This window comes from Cherax quadricarinatus, chromosome 19 (genome assembly GCF_038502225.1).
Source record: "Cherax quadricarinatus isolate ZL_2023a chromosome 19, ASM3850222v1, whole genome shotgun sequence".
Lineage (NCBI taxonomy): Eukaryota > Metazoa > Arthropoda > Malacostraca > Decapoda > Parastacidae > Cherax > Cherax quadricarinatus.
This window is the reverse complement of record NC_091310.1, coordinates 16,682,492-16,699,963: the sequence shown is the minus strand read 5'-3', so window position 1 is coordinate 16,699,963 and position 17,472 is coordinate 16,682,492.

Here is a 17,472-nt window from a genome sequence, read left to right as displayed (position 1 = left end):
CAAGTACTCGGAGTCCATGGATTCAATTGTCCTTCAAATTACCTCTCTGCCGTATCAAAGACACTCCTTCAACACCGAGGCAAAGCAAACTGATTATATAATTTTTGTAGCTGGGGTTGGGTTTCCTTTTATGCTGATGTCTTTGCGAGTTCATCTGAGATAGCGAGTGAGCCAGAGAGAGAGAGAGAGAGAGAGAGAGAGAGACAGACAGACAGAGAGAGAGAGAGACAGACAGACAGAGAGAGACAGAGACAGACAGACAGACAGACAGAAGAGAGAAATAATGTTTATGGAGAAGGTAGGCACAGAGAGAGAGCTTGTTTAAATCGTCAACTCTCTTTTGTCTTTAGTGAAATCCAGAAGCTGATGATCAGTAAAGCTTGCTGGAGTCTGACTGATATGCTGCAGTAATGTGTGGAAGCTTGGTAGTGAAGGAATGGCTGGGTGCACGCGGACGAGAAAAAACAGATGTACAGGGAGATATAACGTAGGTAGGTGGGTGGTGTAGGGAGAGGATAAAATGAAATTACTGAGGGAAAAACTGGAAAGATTTATGCAAGTAAAAGGGAAAGTTTCTCTGCTGATGAAGGATAGTTGGTGGTCTGGTGAAAGAGTATCGTGAGAATGTCTGATGCCAGTAAATGTGAGAACATTTGCGCGACAGATAATTGTGCATCTTTCTGAATAGCAAATCGTAAGGCTCTTTCCAAGCCCTCCACTTAGGAGTGGAGAGAGATACCATGTCAAACTTTGTAATGTATATTGATATTTTTGATATCTATAACCAGGACATAGAGCTTAGATTTTAAACTACTGTTAGTACTACTGTTGTTTTTGCAACTGCTATTACATCACTGTTATTACTGTTGTTGGTGCTTCTGCTACTATCCCCACTACTGCTCCTGCTTCTACTGCTGCCGCTGTTGCTACTGCTGCTGCTGCTGTCATTCCAGTTGCTACCCTTGTCCTGTTCTTGTAGCCACCGCTGTTACCACTGCTGCGCCTACCCATGCCACTAATACTACTGTCTCCCCCATGAAAAAGTATTTCTTATAAAAATTAGCCATCTTCTTAATTAAGTTCTTTCGTTCGTCTCCACTAATATCCGTTGTAAGATGCTACTTTCAAGAAACAGCATCATGCACCTGGATAACCATCAGTATTGCAATCAGTAATAATTGTACTTCATGACAGCTTTCGATAATATAAGAAATGACTCCAGATTCCAGCAGCCAATGCTGTGTTACTGAGAGTCGTGGATGGTAGGTTTGTCAAGGAAAAAAACAATGACAACAACAAGAACTTGCTGAGCTTGAGGGTGGGGCTGGTGGTGGTGTCGTTGTTCTTGCCTCAGTGCTCACCTACGATGCTTATTTCCCAGGCAGTCAGGTGTAGAATTTTAATGAGGTGACTGGCAGCTTCTTCATATTTTTCTAAGTTTTTATGAGCACTGTTTGTTTTTACTTTAAAAGATTAATTTGTGTTTTTTTATGTATTTTTTTGTTGTTATTGTTTTTTTTATTGTACTTTTCTTATGATACACTTTCACTGTCTGTGTCTGAATCTGCCTGTGTATGCATGTGTCTGTGTGTCGTTTGTTTGTCTGCCTGTCTGTCTGTCTGTCTCTCTTTCTCTCTCTCTCTCTCACTCTCTCTCTCTCCAAATAAATCTATTGGTGCTCAGTGTAGGATTTTAATTCATCTTATTTTCATAAACAATGAAAATCAACATGAACATTGATCATGCACGTAACTTACCCATGAATGGTGATCCCAACACATTCCTTAAATTCTTGTGAAACACAAACTCTTCTCTTTTACAAGCCTTTTTATCTTTTTTTATAACAATTTACTTTAAAATATTCTCATCGTTACCGCCACAGTTACGACGTAAAAATCTTAAAGGATTTCTCTTACGAAGAGTTTTCACGGGTAACTAAGCTTTATTGTCGTTAGGTTCGTCAGAAAATGTTTGTAAAAAGCAGCTCAGAACGACTGAGGAGTCTGCAGTGCCAGCAGTCCTCCACACACCACTTGCTCTCTCCAACACACCACAATGCTGCCTCTCCTACCACCACACTGCTCTCTCTCCTAGCATCACACTGCTGCCTCTCCTAGCACCATCACACACCCGCCCCTCCCTGCAACATGACACCCATTTCTCCCTGTACCATAACACCTGCTTCTCCTTACACCATAACACATCTGCTTCTCCTAACACCATCGCATACCAACCACTCCCTGCACCATTACACACCTGCTTCTTTCTCAACACCATAACTCACCTGCCATTCCCTGCACCATCACACACCTGCATCTCTCTGCACCATTAAGCACCTTAGTACGCGCGAATGTATAAATCTGAGTTGAGATTCAGAGGGCATGTTAAAGTTTGCACATGGAATTTTCCAGAATCTTTGGGATCACGAATAATCGATTCCAAAAGGAGCCAAAAAAAATTCCCCCTGGTCCTGCACGAGGTCATACATTCCTAGAACCCCGTGGGCCTATGATAACACATGCTTCCCTTGTCATACCTCTCTTAACACTAAATAAAAGACAGTGATTCCACTTTTCATATATTTTAAGTCACGAGGAAATCAGATTTTACCACTACTTTTTCTTAAATATATTTGAAGAATATTAAAAATTCTAGAAAGAACATATGATAATCAGTATTCCCATCTCATTCACGGAAATGCAAGTGTATGTCTTGAAAAAAGGCTCCAAAACAAACATTTAATATTTAATTTCCTTTTAAATGACACAAAAATGACCACCCTAAGCTGATATACAACACAGTAAGTTTTAATAAGGTTTGCCCTTCTGACAATTGCGGGGGCTTAGTTACTGGGCTGTTCTATAACACGTTGTCTGAATCTCAACTCAAGTTTACTATATGCATTCACGACCACTACATTAACAGTGTTAGGAGTTTGGCTTGATTTTTTTCGTTTGGCACTTTTTTAAGTTATGTTAAATTTGGATTGAAACAATTTGGTTTCGTTTAGTTTGATAAAAGTAAGGATGACTTTGTTAAGAGTGGGGAAAGATTTTATCAATCATGTCATGGTCTGTTAGTTCACTTCTCATACTTATATACTGCAGGCTGTGTACGTTTACTGCCGAACCACTATAACTTCAAGAATTTAATGTGATTCGTCGTAACTGTATGTTCTTTATGAAAACCTACAGAAATGGAGAGGCTTCGGTGTCTGCAGTGTCAGGGATCATCAAAGATTACCTTAAATATCCAGCTCTAAATAAAATAAGAATGGTACGAAGGCTTGTGAAACCTCCTACATACAATCATACTTAACTGTTGAGAAAATTATTGTAGAAAAACAGACATCTAATTTTTGCTCTTTTGCCATGCAGAATGCCAGATGGCACAAGTTACAATATCTTTTGCCTTTGAATTCAAGCCAAAATCAACAGCAACAAAATCAACAACTGGGACGTCAGGATCTGTAGTTCCAAAGTTATGCTTGTTCCACAACAAAGAGGTTGCCTGGAATCGATTTGGCCATGAATTCTAGAAGTTCAGTCTCATTGATAAAGTGAAGGAGAAAGCATTAGCAATGAATGGAGACCATGTTCTCCAACATGTTGCAGTTGGTGTTCTTGTGACAAACGAGTTTTACACTACACAAACTGTTGTGTGTAATTCCGCCGCAGATGTGATGAAGGAAAATAGAAAAAATCAAGACACTGCCCAAATTTGTGCATTTGAAGAAGTACTGGCAACGAATGATGATGATATTTCTGCTGGAAAAAACTTCTCTACAGAAGGAACTGTCATTCCTCCTGGCCTCCGTCGTGGGGTTTTCACAGTGAATATTGACGATAACATTAGTGATCCGTCTTCATCTGTGTCGAGAATCATTTCATGGTGCCTCATTTTCAATGTTTCAGTCACGCAGTGTTCTGAATGATGGAAAAATTAGAAACTCGTCAATTCCAGAAACTGGCTGCAATAAAATAATCCTGACTGATGAATGCACAATAATTTATCAACTTTCTGTTAGAGCAAATGTTCCTTCTCAAGATTTTTTAAGAATAATTATGACCAAAATATTCATGCCGAAGAAATATCAGGAAGAACAAAAGAATGAGAATATTCTGATCATTATAGTACCCAAGCTGCTGTAGTAGTCCCTTTTCTTAGTGGTGGCTTCCCGCTATTCAGAAAAAAAAAACTCAAACGACCCAGCAATGAACCTGCTTGCTTTGCAGTTGGTTAACAAGCGCACCGCCTTCATACACCCTGGGCAAGTGCCTGTGATCAACAGAAATAAGCCAGCGTACACAATGATGAATAAAGCTTCAGAGTGCTTACCCTCAAAGGGCCGGTAATATGCTCGTGATATTATGAGGGTTCCACTTAAAAAGCAGGTCTTAATATTTCTTGGTGACTTCCTGCAAGGTTCCAGAACCAAATTCTCTTCAGGTGACATATGATGCTTGACAAGGTTTCTCAAGGAATCATATGATGCATATAAACCAGATGTCTTTGTAAAAAAGGGATCCTTCTATGAGAGATGCTTGAATTTTCACCTTTTAGGCCCTCCTGAAATTCCGGCTAATCATATTGACTTTCATTCGAACCCAAAGAAAAACCAACCATCTTGCAGTCCCTTGCACCTCTGTTTTTCTCTTCTAGTCACAGCAGATATGCTCGCTGGGTTTCTGTTAATATCCAAGATTTAAAGAATTACTGGAGCAAACATTAAAGGCCTTCAAGAAAGGGACCTTTCTCCTGAATTGATGCTAGAAGCGATTTTCAGCGATTGTCATTGACCAAAGTCACAAAATATTAAAAAATTGTGGGGGAGTGCATGAACGAGCACAAGATTCAGCAACTCTTGTTAAGTAAATTCTTTGAGGGAGATTGGTGAGCCAGATGCTCCAGGACTTCAGGGAATATCACAGACTAGAAATCAGACAAGATACTGAGTTCCTCACTGATGTCCTGAACATTATGACCTTTCCTTGAAAACTATAAAGATGTAGTGAGTTTGGAGGGAAAAATTGGTGCTAACAATGAAAGATGTCATGATTAGGAGAAAAAATCATTTGAAAACCCCGTTACAAAAATCACCTTACACTTTTTCTTTAAATAAACTCAAGCAAAAGAAAATTCAGTTCTTCAAGGGCTCCAGCTATCTTCGCCCGAATGTACATTGTAACAAATATACGTGAAGGTGATCTTCACTCATTCTTCTCCCATGATGCTCAAACTTTCCCTTCATCCACGGCAAAGAGTGTGGAACTGATGTATCGAAGACTTTGGTTTTCATCGAGTGTCTTAAGAAAGAAGTTAATATTTAAGCGGACCAATCTTTTTCGTATGATTGTTTTTGATATAGTTGCATACTCATCAACATGCTGATTTAACGAGGGGAAGTTTCAGCTTAAAAACTTCAAAGGTATGTGCTTTAAGAAGCATATTCAAAGGGAGCTTAGTAAGGCTTCCTCTCTCCACCAGATCATTGTGATGATCAGGAATACGTTTAAAAGTTAAAAAAAAATAAATCTGAACTATTTCAGTACAATAGAAAAGATCCCTCAAGACTCAGTGCTTTCCTGGTGATCAGTACATCTCAAGTACTGATGGACAGTCAAGCAATGGGACCTGGAAGAATTGGATGGGGAGAGGTTAAGTAAGGTTAAGTAAGGTTCGTCAAGAAGCAGGACGAGTGTTTTCTGACGAGGGTCTTAGATGATGACCCGCCGTTGGAACTTTTGATCATCTGAGAGAGGCCTTCCGCTGGCTTACCGGTCCACACCTTTAAAAATTATGGTCATAGTTATAATCATTTACCCCCTTTTAATATTCGTCACATTGAAACTTTTATTTTCATTCTGTAGTGGACTCTTCCTCGTCTTCGATATTATGCGGATTTAAGATCAATAGGCCAAGAAGAGAGCAAGGATCTATTACCGTATCTAATGACAAAGTTTATAAAAAAAAATTTTTTTGGGTGGTTTATTAGCCGATAGAGAGAGAGAGAGAGAGAGAGAGAGAGAGAGAGAGAGAGAGAGAGAGAGAGAGAGAGAGAGAGAGAGAGAGAAAGGTTGAGAGAGAGAGAATGGTTGAGAAAAAGAAAAGAGAGAGAGACAGAGTGCTTACAGCTATATCAACCTGAGGAAAACAATGGCAGGTTACATTTACATTCTGCCGAAACACAAATAATAATTGTCTCTAGGCACCATAATGGTAATGGAGCAGTGCTAAGAATGAGAGTGATGGAACCCGGGGTTGAGGATGATGTCCTTAAGTGAAATTTGATTCCTAACTGACTATGAAGAACCACGCAGTAAATCTCGCAAACATGACGGCCAAGAAACTTACAGCACTTATACGCGTCTCGCATCTGCTTGACAGTAGACGCTGCAAGACGCTGCACGAGGCACAAGTGCGCTCACACCACGACTTTCTTGGACTGCATGCCCTCCGCCCCACCTGCGACTTCTTGTCAGAATAAACAGCAGAACAAAGCGGCTTATTTATAGTCTGGACCTAGCCTGGACAGATGCGGCTGAATTTCAGCAGAGACTTCAACACCGAAGGACTGTAGGTGGCCTAATTATGTATAAGGTCCCACTTGGTGGCCAGCGAGAAGACAGCTTCTGCTCCACAAGACAGGCAGCAAACAGCAACAACACTCTGGTTGTACCCTTCTCAAGAGCATCACTTCATCTAAGATAACTAATTTCAAGACTAACCTGACTCTGGAACTTGTTCGCACAGCATAATGACATCGATGAAATAAAGTCAGTTGATAAAATGACATCGCCGGCCCACACGTAGCTCCAACTTCATCCTGTCTTCTGTTTGTATGTCTCATAATTATTTAACGGCTTTCAAATGAGCTGAGGTAGGGAACAGTTTTTAGCTTGTAAATAAATGTGGGAACTCTTAACCTAATCCCGTAAAACCTTCGTGTCAGAGAGAGGAAGAGAGAGAGAGAGAGAGAGAGAGAGAGAGAGAGAGAGAGAGAGAGAGAGAGAGAGAGAGAGAGAGAGAGAGAGAGAGAGAGAGGAAGAGAGAGGAAGAGAGAGGAAGAGAGAGGAAGAGAGAGGAAGAGAGAGGAAGAGAGAGGGAGAGAGGGAGAGAGAGAGAGAGAGAGAGAAAGAGAGAGAGAGAGAGAGAGAGAGAGAGAGAGAGAGAGATTAACACTATGTGACTGTCATTCATATAGGAGATTTTAATTTCAATTAAATTCAGCTCATCTTTTCAAGCTGAAAAATTACGGTGATTAATTTGTGAGTAATTTTCATTCAGTATTTCCATGCCATTGTAAATTATTGACTGTAGTGATTTTTGTACAATATGTATTTTTGAATGTGGAATGACAACTGTTGCATCTATCATATATATCAACATATACGTGACTTAACAAGGATAATCCAACAAAGGTGGAGTGACTTAACGTTACCGGGTCCTTAGTGATAGGAGACATTGATGCATTTCAGAATATTCCGAAATACAGCTGCAGTTCAGGTAAGTGCAAACTACCGCACATAACAACACACAGGTGTTGACAACTATCATAGTAACATAGAAGAGTTGTCCAGGATAACCCAACAAAGCCAGGCAGAGTGAATGTATAGTGACAGGAGACATTCAGGCTTCTAAGAAATGTCTAGGAGTACATACTTTTTACTATTACAATATACAGGATGTGTAAATAAGCCTCTGTATGAGCAGGGTAATAAAATATGAATAAATATTCAAGATATTTTCTTTAAGGAATATTCGAAAATTTTGGTGATAAAGTATAATCGGGATACTAGGAACTAGGAAGTTTTATGGAATAGTTAACAATACAATACTTTGGGTGTGTAAACAAACCTCTGTATGGAGTAGGGAAGGTGAATATGATAGGGATAGTCAGGAAAATTTTGTTAAGGAATATTGGGGATATTCGGTGATAAGGAATAATCTGGATACTAAGAAGATCCAAGAATTTCAAGACACTGGTTTATTTGGTGTATTCAGTATACGAATATTCAATATATTTAGCGGTAGGGAATATTTAGGGTTTTGTAAGCAATATTTAGGAGATTCTTTGAGTAATCTCTATAAGGAATCTTCTGATACTTGATGAAATACTCTCCTAACGTACGGTGGTATAAGTAAAAACGTTCATATTTGATTCGTAACACAAAGTTTCACATGAAACTGGAGCGTCTGTGTAACAAGGCTTCATAATAGCACTAGAATACAGTAGCTGATAGTGACTAAATGCTGTTTCGGGCTGTCATTTTCCGTACTATTCTGCAACTTGCTTTCTGTAAACCTCGGAAGTTACCACTTGCGCAAGCCATACATGGATGTGAAGGAACATTAGGCGCATGTGTCCTGCAGCTGGCTAGCACAGGATACCTTACCAACTTCTGACGGAAAGTTTTATGTCTAACGCGCCAAACTGGTGAGTTAGATTTAAAAGAAGGAATTGTGTTTTCTGCCGAATAACCAGAGTGAAAATTTGCTCAGCATTAACTCTAGGAAAATCAGTCTGAACATAACGACAAATAGCTTCATTCATTTCTAGTATATTAAATATTTTTTTAATTGACCTGTGTGGGTGTACTCACCTAATTGTACTCACCTAATTGTGGTTGCAGGGGTCGAGACTCAGCTGCTGGCCCCGCCTCTTCACTGATCGCTACTGGATCCTCTCTCTCTCTGCTTCCTGAGCTTTGTCATACCTCTTCTTAAAACTATGTATGGTTCCTGCCTCCACTACTTCACTTGCTAGGCTATTCCACTTGATGACAACTCTATGACTGAAGAAATACTTCCTAACGTCCCTGTGACTCGTCTGAGTCTTCAGCTTCCAGTTGTGACCCCTTGTCCCTGTGTCCCCTCTCTGGAACATCCTATCTCTGTCCACCTTGTCTATTCCCCGCAGTATCTTGTATGTCGTTATCATGTCTCCCCTGACCCTTCTGTCCTCCAGTGTCGTCAGTGTGTGTGTGTGTGTGTGTGTGTAAAACAATCAATCTCCCTATTCGGGAAGTTCGGCTTATTAGGCACCCATACACACACTTTGTGTGCGTGCGCGCACACACACACACACATATATATATATATATATATATATATATATATATATATATATATATATATATTATTGTGCCCACGAACAAGTGGTAATGATCAATAAGAACACTGCGACTAGCCAAGGACTCGAACCCATGCTGGTTTGGGTGATTGTGTGGCCCCGTGGATTAAGGCGTCATGAGTTTTCGCCCCCATGAGGCAGGCCAAAGCAGCATGGGTTCGAGTCCTTCGCTATTGAGATATATATATATATATATATATATATGTGTGTGTGTGTGTGTGTGTGTGTGTGTGTGTGTGTGTGTGTGTGTGTGTGTGTGTGTGTCGTGCCGACTATGTAAAACTGGTCAATAAGTCCTCTCTGAAATTTTCTCTTATACGTTTAAATATATATTTTTTTCATTAATGTTAATGTAAAAATTTTTAATTTTGCTCCAAAAGAATCTTAGAAAACTTACCTAACCTTATTATAACAAGAACAATTTATTTTAGCCTAACCCAACTAAATATATTTTAGATTTGTTTACAGTAATTTAAGACTTGTTCAGTAGTGCATATGGAAAATGAGCAGCCGTCATTCTGCCTCTTCTCGTCATCACCCAGTGAGATGTAGTTTGGCACTTCTCGTCTTATGTATTGTGAAAGTGAAGCGGCAGAAATTGGTAAATAATACCATGACTGTACATACACACACCTACGTAAGTTTTCATAATCCTAAGTCAATCAGCACTTTCTAGCCTACCATTATGTAATCGGTAAGTATTTTATTAGTTTGGATGAATATGAGATACTGTATAAAGTCTCCAATATTAAGTAAGTAGTGCACGGGAAATATTTATGTTTTGGGCCAATAATTAAAAATGAAGTGTTCTTGGTAACCAGAAGAAACCCAACCCAACACAATTTAATGTTACCTAACCTTAATAATGAGTTAAATTCTAAAATCTAACCTAGATTTTTATGTTAATTACAAGGAAGAATTAGCATTTTTGTTACCAAAAGTAAAAGCTTTTTTGATATAACCTTAATATTTAACTGTCTACTTTGCAAAATTTACATAACAGAATTCCGAGGGGTTAATGATAAAAATTGAACAAAAAAATTGTTTTTTGTAACCGTCCACAAAAACTGCGTTGGCTGTTACGAAAGTAAATTATTATTATGCACTGTAAACTTTAAATTATCATCAATCCCCACGGAACAATTAGTGTAAATATTGACTATCTAATCTTTCGTTGTCTAACGTACACGCAGCTGAACATGTACGAAAACTTACCTGAGAAAAACTCCTAAACCTACTTCTGGGTCGTAGCTCAAGTAATGTTAATAGAACAATTATTCAATGTTAATTCAATGTTAATCCGTGCAAATGAAGCTGTACAAGCAAATAATCACTGGCATGAGTCTGGTGTTTGAAGTAGATTAGCTCTTGCATGGAGGATTGAAGGTCTTTATGTACTACAAACGAGGGGCAATTTCCAGACTTACAACTGAATAAACAAGTAATTTGTTCGATAGCAACCGTCAATCCCTTTGGTGCATTTATAAACTGTATATGTTGTAGCTACTGTCTCATGTAAATTTTCTTGAATTTCATATTTACCGAGAGGAATAATAAATAAAAATGTGTGTGTATATATATATATATATATATATATATATATATATATATATATATATATATATATATATATATATATATAATGTAAAACGTCCTGCAAAGTGAGTGTAAAGCGAAAGTCTATAACTCTCCTACATGATGGTAGGACTGCTGGTCTCTTTTTTTCTGTCTCATAAACATGCAAGAGCCCAGGTATTATTAAATTATTGTAAACTTATCTAAAATATATTTAGTTGGATTAGGCTAAATTAAAAGTGCCCTTGTTATAACAATGTCAGGTAAGTTTTCTAAGGTTCTTTTGGTACAAAATTATTAATTTTAACGTTAACATAAATATAAAATGTATCTTTAAACGTATAAGGGAACATTTTAGAAAAGACTTAATTTTATATATATATATATATATATATATATATATATATATATATATATATATATATATATATATATATATATATATATATATATATGTCGTGAAGAATAGGCAGAGCTTGCGATCTTTTCTTAAATAGCAACGCTCATCTTGCCATATAGGACAAGTGAAAATTTGTGTATGCAATAATTTCGCCAAAATCGTTCTGAACCTAACGAAAAAAATATATTTCACTGTGTTTGTTTAGTATTAAGCCTCTGTTCGGTAATTTAGAATGTGGCCATACAGGTTAAAAGTGAGGGATGGGAACTCGGTCTTCCGTCCACAAATGGTGAGACACATACATTAACTCTACTAAGTGAATTTCCAGTGTCTGTGTTGTTTTATAAATAAAATTTAAAAGTTTGAACTTTTCTTATTTACTACTAGTTACTAAATAGCTTAAGTATAAAACAATTATAAGTTTCACTTGCATTTATGTGCATCAACTTTCATGTAAAGGTTGTATTTCGAATAAATTTTCTACATAATTTCATCAACAGCGAATGAAAAACCTAATTTAAATGATGCTTCAGTTAAGGGAGAAGAATACAATGGAAATATTCTGAATATGAAAGTCAAACGCTAATGATTCTTTTAGTCCATAAACTCAATGAATGTGCAGATTATTCACAAAATATATAAAATAAACCCGGAAATAATAGTCAAGAAAAAAATTAAACACTGAAAATCTGAAAATAATATTTATCGAAAGTAAAATTTTTGATACTGTGTCTTTGAGTCCCTGTGCTGCAGTTTAATAGGTGACAACGATGTATATTGATATACCAGCAAGTGACAAGAGACTACTACACTACGTGTCTTAGTAACTTCTTCCTCTTCATCCTCGTCGATGATAAAGTATAGATCTGCTCTCCATTATATTTACGAAGGGACAATATATCTCGTCTTCGTCATCTTAAACGGTGCAACATCGATTTGGTAATCATCGCCCTGAATGGTTAATTATTGATCTTGTCATCATTATCTTGGAGGTTGAAGCAGAGAAACTGGTATTATCGCCCTGGATGCTAAAGCATAGATTTGGCGTTCATCATCTTAGATACTGAAACAAAGATTTGGTCTTCACTATGTTGGATGAAGCATAGATCAGGTTTTCATCATCTGGGATGATGTAGCATTGATTTGATCATCATCAAAGATGATGAAGCATAGATCTCTTTATCATCTACAGCATCTTGGATGCTGTAGCATATATTTAGTATACATTATCTTGGAAGATTAAGAATAGGTCTGGTCTTCATCCTTCTCATCATAAATAAGCATCTCATTTTTTTCCTATTTAAGAGTAAAAGGGAGACTCACTGTACATTATTCTCAATAAAACAATACCAAAATTTAAAGTAGCACCATTTCGGTCGCTGCGCAATCAAAGAAAGTATCCCTTATCCCCGTATTGCATAATCCCAGTCCCCTAGGTGCTTCAGTGAGTGAAATTTAAAGTGTCGAATGAGGCTTAACTTCGTAAATCAGTTAAATAGCAGTGGAAGATCTTAAATGAATCAGGAAACAAATGTTCAATTTTATTCAATAAAAATGGTAAATTAGGACAAACACAACCCGTATCTGATTTAAAGATTTCAAAGAGGCCAGTATCATAAGATACACAAGTACAGTAAGGTTGACGTCGCTCAGCAGTCGCGTTGTCAAGTTATCAGTGAGGAAGGGAGGAAGCCAATCTACTGGAGTAATTATTGCATGAAAGCAGTATTTCAATTTTCCACTTTTGTTTTCCACCAGAAAAAGCAAATTTTGACGTATCCAGGAAAAAAAAATCAGTCTAACCTTCTCTAAAAAACTTAGGCCACCATTTAAGAAAGCATGCAAATAAGTGACTTAGTAAATAAGGAAGTCAGTAAGTAATGAGTAAACAAGTTAATAAAAAATAGCTGAAATTCATTTAAGCTTCATGTTTATATTTATTTTACATTGGTCTCTATAGCACAGATTTTATATACACACAATTGTACATTATGTTTTAGACGAGAATAACCCAATAAGGTCAAACGTAGTGACTTATTTCTGATGATAAGTAGGATACACGATTATAGGTAGGATACACGAGTATTCACATTTTGTAGTCGATCAAAGGAGGCTTCCTCAAGTTATCACATGGAAACGAATTCTAGGAATTACCTATGTAACCCTGTCAACAGGACAGCCACACCTGCAACTAGTATCGTGAATCCTGCCCTAGATGTACTACATTCTAAAGCCGATCGAATTACGTGTTTTCGACTCCATCAGACTCCATAACGTTTCATTATAAAAGATTTTAATATTCTGATCCCAAATGTATCTAGCACTTATCAATATGAATTTTCCTTCCATCATGTAAAAGAAAATGGGTCTAGAGCAAGAGGCAAGAGGGTAACGGTCCTACATTTTGAGAGGCAGACCCATCTAACAATTAGGTAAACGCATTTTAACCATAAAGACAGTCACAGAGTTGTCAGGAAGTAGAATAGTCTGGAAAGTGGTGTATTGGAAGCAGGATCCATACATAGCTTTAAGAAGAAGTATGACAAGGCTCAGGGAGCAGGGAGAGAGTGGACCTAGTAGCGACCAGTGAAGAGGCTGGGCCAGCAACTATGAATCGACCCCTGCAATCACAGTTAGGTGAGTACACACACACGCACAAAAACATTAGAACAAACGGCAGCCAGAAAGAAGGCAATAAATTTCAACTAAGATTTTTTTTTTAAACCATAGAGCGTAACCTAATCTGTACGCTACATCCTGTATCCTACAAGATACACTGCATGCTGTACCCTGTATTACACTCTATTCTATACTTTTCAATATACTGAGTGTACCGTACGGTGAGACATAAAATCTAAAGTTTGCTCTAATGATTATTTTGTTCCGGGTCTTGCAAACTGTACCATTGAATGTATCCTACATTCTACATTCTGTTCAATTTATTTGTTGTACTGTACCCTACAGTGCACCAAACACACTTTATAGAGTGGCTGTATCCAAGGCACTACACCACAATCGTTGTTCCTTATACACTGTACCATTAAGTGTACTATACATTCTGTAGCCTACGATATACTATGATGTATTCCACAGTCTCTAACTTGCATGCTACATACCTCCCTTAACATCCTTTTATCTACATACAGTGCACTACATGCTTCACATAGTGACGCACATTCTGTGACCAACATACTACTATACATACTGTACCCTACATACCGAGGCCTCTATGTAATGACCTACATAATATATTCTTAACGTAATGGTATATAATATTGATATGTCTGTAAATAATTGTATTTGAAAAACCTTGTGATTTTTTCAATCCAATACGAATATTACAATATAATGGCAGTAAAATAAGTGGAAATGTAATTTTAAGGTGGTCAGTCTTTCAGCCTTGATAAAACTTAAGCAGATGAACGAAGATGAAGACTTATATTCACGCGCAAGAAGAGAGGTGTAGCAATTGAAGACATCGTCAAAAGTGGGCCAGACCCACTTGTGGGAGTAAGTCAAGCGCAGAAATGACCCATTGAATTGAGAAAGCTATCCTCTGTACCTGTATATCATGGTTTTGTTGTGTCAGAAAAAGTATCACTGTATTAATGAAATACAATACCATTAAAGAATAAGACATGTGCAGTTTTTCGGAATCTTTACATATGAAGAAGTTTAGCCAACTAGTTTTTTGTCGGTTCGCTACAGATATTATATATTGTAGATAATGGAAAGGTATTTTTGAGGCGTTCAGGAGCCTCATCCCAGTACTGGACTGAAGAAGCAACTGGATGACTCAGCGTCTTCATAAACCAGATATATTTCAGTGACTGAGTGATCTAAGAAAGGTATCAGATATCCTCGTATTGCATAACTACAGCTCCCTGTACATCAATGCAGGCGACTGGAAAAGTACAGAGTGCGTCATAAGTTTCTAATGGAATTAGAGGAGGAGTATAAGAGGCATTCACATGTCAACATTTGGAAACTAACATCCCAATTTCTGCAATAAAACTAGCAAATCAGGACACACAGGACCAGTCAAATTCAAATCTTCACTAAATTACTACAAATTTAGTGCTATACAAGCGAAGCCAATATATTAACAAATTTATCCCTTGAAATTTGATGCAACAAAATTATACAGTAAAAACACAGTAATGATCACAAGCATATTAAATGACCTAAAATGTAATAATGATCACAAAATATAAAATTCTTACTAAAAAATCTAAATCCTTTGCACTAACAGAATATTACTTTATAAAAAAAAGTGGCGCGGCAGCTGCTGAGTCGACCTCATCACTGTCTTATTGGACCACCAACACAGACACACAAAAGTCGTCCCCAAACTTAATCAAACTCCACAGTCCGTCATAGCAACATTTACTGACGAACTACCCTGCAAATGGACATAAAAGTTATGTGATCAAAGTGCTATGCTTCGCTACTTAGTTCTGATGTAAGCTGAGTAATATTTTCTTGCTATATGATCAAATGTTAAGGAAGGAGTTGAGTGTCCCTTTTCTTCTGTTACTTATTCTAAATGATTAACAGCCATATATTGTGCCCTTCTTTACGTTAACCCATCAGTAAGATATGCAAAAGATTTGTTTACAAGCATAATTATTTGGTTCAGGACTGGGCTTAATCATATTATCATATTATTATTATTATTATTATTATTATTATTATTATTATTATTATTATTAAGCCACTAAGAATAACCCAGCTCTGATCGAGTACATTTCGTGTCTCATAAAATTAGCAAAAAATATGAAAAGGTTAATGAAAAATTTTCTTGCCTTACATATTTTCCCATTATTCATATGTTTTCTTCACTGAACACCTACCGTGTCAGAAGTCAGGTTTAGAAGACACACCCCAGCACCTGCCTCGAGAAACGGAGCGTGTGGGGGACTCAGTGCCCCTGCACCTGCCTTCTCAGGTGGGGTAGGAGGAGGCGTCATACCCCAAATCTACCTAGACAGAAAGTGGTTGTGGCTAGGAAAGACTCATACCCTTGCCCATAGTGTGTCTGGAGGTATAGGTGTGTGGCCTCATGCCACAGAACCCTCCTTGTCTTTTCTGCTTGGCTTCAAATATTAATGAATTGTGTATCCTAATTAAGAGAGGGCTGGGATTGTTATTTCGTTGCGTAGGTCTCATCATTGCTGACGCATTCGGTAAAAAAGATTAGGCATTGTCTACCAATCAGTAATTTTGTTAAGAAAACATGGAATCGTTGAATTCAGAGCGATTATGGGAAAATTCTTTTTCTGATAGGCTTGAAAGTCTTACTGATATTGAGGTATATTAAAAGGAATCTTGGCATTCAATCTGAGCAGTATTTGTTTTGATTATTAACTAAATTGGTTTCTGTTCATTAACTAGAGAATACCATTTCTGATGGATTATAAGCACTATGGAAAGGTGTATCTATATGTGAAATATTTATATATCGAAATTGGGAGATGCATGAACCAGTGTGTTAGTTTTATTGAAAAAAATAAACCAAACTGAGCTTTTATAAAAAAGCTATATTTTTCTTGTATGATTATTGATATTTTTAATTGAGGAACACTGAGAAATATGGAAACTAAACCTTTTATGACATTCTCTAACATTCACTAGTTCAGGAATCCCAAAATATCCCGAATGTGCTAGAGCCGGTCGATTTGTAAGATAAAGTGTCCTTGTCATCTACTAACTTCCTCCAAATATTTCATTTATAACTTCTGAACGTCTTTTCCGATCAACCTAAAATTTTTAATTTAAGTGAACTGTAAATAGTGAGATCTCTTTTACAAATTTGCACGGCAAGCAACCCTTTTGTTTCAGCTTTTCAACATTGGTCTCTCCTACTTAAAAGAATGTTGGTATTGTTAGTTGAATGTGAATTTGCTGTTTTCAGTTTCAATTTTGATATAGTAAAGTAATATTTTTGATTCAATAAGTGGAGTTTGTCTCCTCTGAGCATCAGTCTTTAGTGGCCGATGCAGATTTTTTGGGTTGAGGCTGTCAAGCAATGAGCTCGTAATTTTTAAACTCTGTGCAATAATTGGACAATGGATCTTCCAGTACGCTTCAGAGTTGAACTGATGATGTATTTTTCTCAACAGAAGCTTCGGCTCGATCTTGGGTTGTGTAATTTTTAATTTTGGTGATTTACTAATAATACTGTGTCCGTGAAATATGTCAAGACTGTCTTGCCTGATCAGTCTGAAACAGCTGAATCTTATTTTCAGAAAAGTTTGGATTAGTTTTGGATTGTGCAGGTTCCGTTTACCCTTTTACATGTAGAAATATTGATAATAGGAACACGGATTTTTGTGATAATTTGTGAATACTTCTTCAGAGTAAC